The 3,975-nt window shown below is 48.4% G+C and overlaps 1 pseudogene; it reads left to right on the top strand.

The window, feature by feature from the left end:
- Positions 1 to 1,246: 1,246 nt before the first annotated feature.
- Positions 1,247 to 2,761, top strand: LOC142454452 (ATP synthase F(1) complex catalytic subunit beta, mitochondrial pseudogene; annotated as a pseudogene).
- The last annotated feature ends 1,214 nt before the right edge of the window (positions 2,762 to 3,975 follow it).

The raw sequence follows: 3,975 nt of genomic DNA on the forward strand, positions 1-3,975 counted from the left end.
TTGTTTGTTTGTTTGTTTGTTTTTCCTCTGTGTTCTTCTTGGTACTTAAAAATACTAGTATCTCATTGGATTATGTTTACTATTATGATTACTTTAATTTTTCTGATCATTAATGTGACTGGACACATGTTTAAAAGACAAGTTTGGTCAAGTAGAACGTAAGTGGAGGCAAGAAAATTCCTCCCTCTGGACTCACCGATCCCAGATGGACTGACAATCTAGCCACAACAATGGATTCAAACACACCAGTGATCTCAAAGACGGTGCCGGACTGGGAAGCGTTTCTTTTCTTTTCTATGATGTGTAAGGTGGCCATGCATCAGAGCCGATTTGACAGCAACCACCAACAACAGCTGGGTCTTATAAATAAAGCTGCGTTTATTATGTATTTGTGTGCATATGTAGATGTAGTGTTGTAGCATAGCCCACACCGTATCTATTTGGAGAGGTTGAAGTTATGAATCGCATAGATGAGTCAAGAAGTATTGCAAGCAGGGTCCCAGTACATGTGTGCAGGGGTTTATTCCAAACCCAACAACGTCACTTCTGAAGGTTAGAGTGAAAGTGTAGCGGGGATGGCCAAGGGGGAATCTTGATACACTTTTCTCAAAGGATACAAGACAGTTCATAAAGGCTTTCTAAGAAAATAAAATACTGCATCAATGAGAACAGCCAGGAGAGTTGAGACCAGGAATTTTGTTCCATTATGACAACACACTCGTTCATTCTGTGATGTAGAAAAGACGGACCCAGGAGAATTTCTTCCGGAAACCTAATCCCATCCGCCCTGCCGGCAGCCCCGAGGGTTCCCTTTCACATTCCTTCCTGTTCCCCCAATGCAAAGAACATTTCAAAGGAGCATCATGGGAGTCTCTAGAGGATGCTAAGCGCAAACTCACATCAAGTCACTTCCAACTCACAGTGACCGTACAAGCACGAGTTAGAACTTCCCCGTGGGTCTCCAACACTGCAACTCTTCACAGGGCTAGGAAGCCTCCTCTTTCTCCCATGGAGAGGCTGGTGGTTTTGAACTGCTGACTTTGTGTTTCACAGCTCAACCCCACCAGGACTTGGAGGAAACATGATCAGAATGTCCTCAGGAAAGGCGCTCCGGTGGTGCAGTGCTTGAAAGTTTGGTTATAAACCCAAAAGTCAGCAATTCGAACCCACCATTTACTCCACGGGAAAAAGGGGTGGCAGTCTGCTTCCGTGAAAATGTACAAGGATGTGCCACCCAGACGCCGCCATGTCAGGGCTTGTGGGTCGTGTGGCCGCTGCCTCGGGCTTTCGAGGACTCAGCCCTTCAGCATCGCTGCACCAAGTGCAGCTTTTGTTGCGGGCCGCCCGGAGGCGCTCCAGCCCAGCAGAGACTATGTGGTGAAATTTCTTCACCAAAGGCAGGCGCTACTACTGGGCGCATCATGACCGCCATCCGTGGTGGATGTCCAGTTTGATGAAGGACGACCCCCACCAAGGCGGATACACCAGGCTAGTTTGGGATGTGACCCAGCATTTGGGTGAGAATAGGGACCACTGCTATGGATGGTACTGAAGGCTTGGTCAGAGGCCAGAAAGTTCTGGATTCTGGTGCACCCATCAAAATTCCTGTTGGTCCTGAGACCTTAGGCAGAATCATGAGTGTCATTGGAGAACCTATTAATGAGAAAGGGCCCATCAAAACCAAACCATTTGTTCCTATTCATGCTGAGGCACCTGAGTCGTGGAGAAGAGTGTTGAACAGGAAATGCTGGTGACTGGTATCAAGGTTGTGGATCTGCTGGCTCCCTATGCCAAGGGTGGCAAAATCGGGCTTTTTGATATTGCTGGAGTTGGCAAGATGGTGCTGATCATGGAATTAATCAACAGTGTTGCCAAAGCCCGTGGCAGTTACTCTGGATGTGCCGGTGTTGGTGAGTGGACCCGGGAGGACAGTGACTTATGCCATGAAATGTCTGAGTCTGGTGTGACCAATGTGAAAGGTTCTACCTCTATGACCGCGTGGTGTATGGGCAAATGAATGAACCACCTGGTGCTTTGACTGGACTGACTGTGGCGGAATACTTCAGAGACCAAAAAGGTCAAGATGTAGTGCTGTTTATCGATCACATCTTTCGCTTCACCCAGGCTGGCTCAGCCTTTTTGGGCAGAATCTCCTCTGCTGTGGGTTACCAGCCTACCCTGGCTACTGACATGGCTACCATGCAGGTAAGAATCACCACCACCCAGAGGGTCGATCACCTCTGTGCAGGCTGTCTACGTGCCTGCGGGTGACTCACCTGACCCGGCTCCTGCCACTACCTTTGCCCATGTGGCTGCTCCCACTGTGCTATCGTGTGCTATCGCTGAGCTGGGCATCCATCCAGCTGTGGATCCTCTGGATTCCACCTCTGGCATCATGGATCCCAGCCTTGTTGACAATGAGCATTGTGATGTTGCCTGTGGGGTGCAGAAGATCCTGCAGGACTACAAATCCCTCCAGGATCTCATTGCTATCCTGGATATGGATGACCTTTCTGAGGAAGACAAGTTGACTGTGTCCCGGGCACAGAAAGTCAAGTGTTTCTTGTGTCGGACATTCCAGGTTGCTGGGGTCTTCACTGGCCTTATGGGGAAGCTGGTGCCCCTGAAGGAGCCCATCAAAGGACTCCAGCCACTTTCAGCAGGTGCCTATGACCATCACCCCGAGCAGGCCTTCTATAGGGTGGGGCCTACTGAGGAGACTGGGGCCAAAACTGAGAAACTGACTGAAGAGCGTTCTTGAAGGGGGTCATTTGAGCCAACTGACCCCTGTGCACTCTCCTCTCCCCGCAATCCAAAAGCTTGTTTTCTGTGTAGGCCCCACAAGAGCCCTGTTTGAAAACGTGTTCTCTCTAAAGCATATTTAAGGTCTCCGATAAAATGTACTTCCCTCAATAAAAAGATGTACAAGGAAGGTGACTTCACCTTGCTTATTTTGGACATGTATAAGACAGACATCATGTTCAGCAAAGTAGATGGTCCATGGGAAAGAGAGCGGCCGCCAAGGAGGGGGGCTGGCACAAGAGCTGCAAAAAAGAACTCAAGCCACCAGTCAACCACGAGGGTGGCACAGAACTGGGCGACTTCTCATTCCACTATTCATCAGGCCGCCACCCGTCAACAACAGTAACAGCACTTTGAAAGGGCTAGCCCTGGGGATCTAAAGGAGGAAGCGGTTTGAGTTAGCAAGCCTCACAAGCGTGGTTAGCTCTATCATCCTGGGTTTCTTAATATGGGGCGGTTAATAATATAATCCTATGCAACAATGGGCTAGAGCAGGGGAACAGTTGTGAGGATGGCACAGGACGGGGCAGTGTTCCTTCTGCTGTGCATGGGGCCGACTCGATGGCACCTACAACAGCAACAACACAGGGATTCTGGAGGCTAGCTGAAGGTGTTCGCTTTCCAAGAAGAGTTTCAAAGCTTGCACCTTTCCACCCAGGAAGTAGAGAAGACCGAGCCTGCAGAATGAAGCGGAATATCCAATAACTGGGACAGATCATTAAAATGCCATAATGAACAAAGGCAGCGGCCAGTGTAAACCTAGAGTTGACGTTCCTGATCTCCCACCCTGGGTGAACCACAGCCAATCAGTGCACTTCCACCCCCTCTGATGCATGACATTGTTTCCACCCCCTCAGATGGAAATATTCAGGAAGGACTAGCTCATAAGCTCTGCCTCCAAAAAAATGAAGTTACTACGTTTGGCAACCAGTTCCAATGTGAGGGCCTTATCATCACGCTTTGGAAAGTCAGGGTGTGGAATGGCTTCATCCTTTGCAGTTTGATTGTAAGAAAGAATTGAGAAAATTCCATATATTTATCCCTGTTACATAATTTCTTAGACTTGTTAGTATCTTGATAAGGAGTCCTGGGAATATAAAACAAGAAGAGACACTAGAAAATCTTAATCTGCTTTGTAAATACTCACTTTGTACCAAAGCACTTTGGAATGTT

The sequence above is a fragment of the Tenrec ecaudatus genome, chromosome 8 (assembly GCF_050624435.1).
Source record: "Tenrec ecaudatus isolate mTenEca1 chromosome 8, mTenEca1.hap1, whole genome shotgun sequence".
Taxonomy (NCBI): Eukaryota; Metazoa; Chordata; class Mammalia; order Afrosoricida; family Tenrecidae; genus Tenrec; species Tenrec ecaudatus.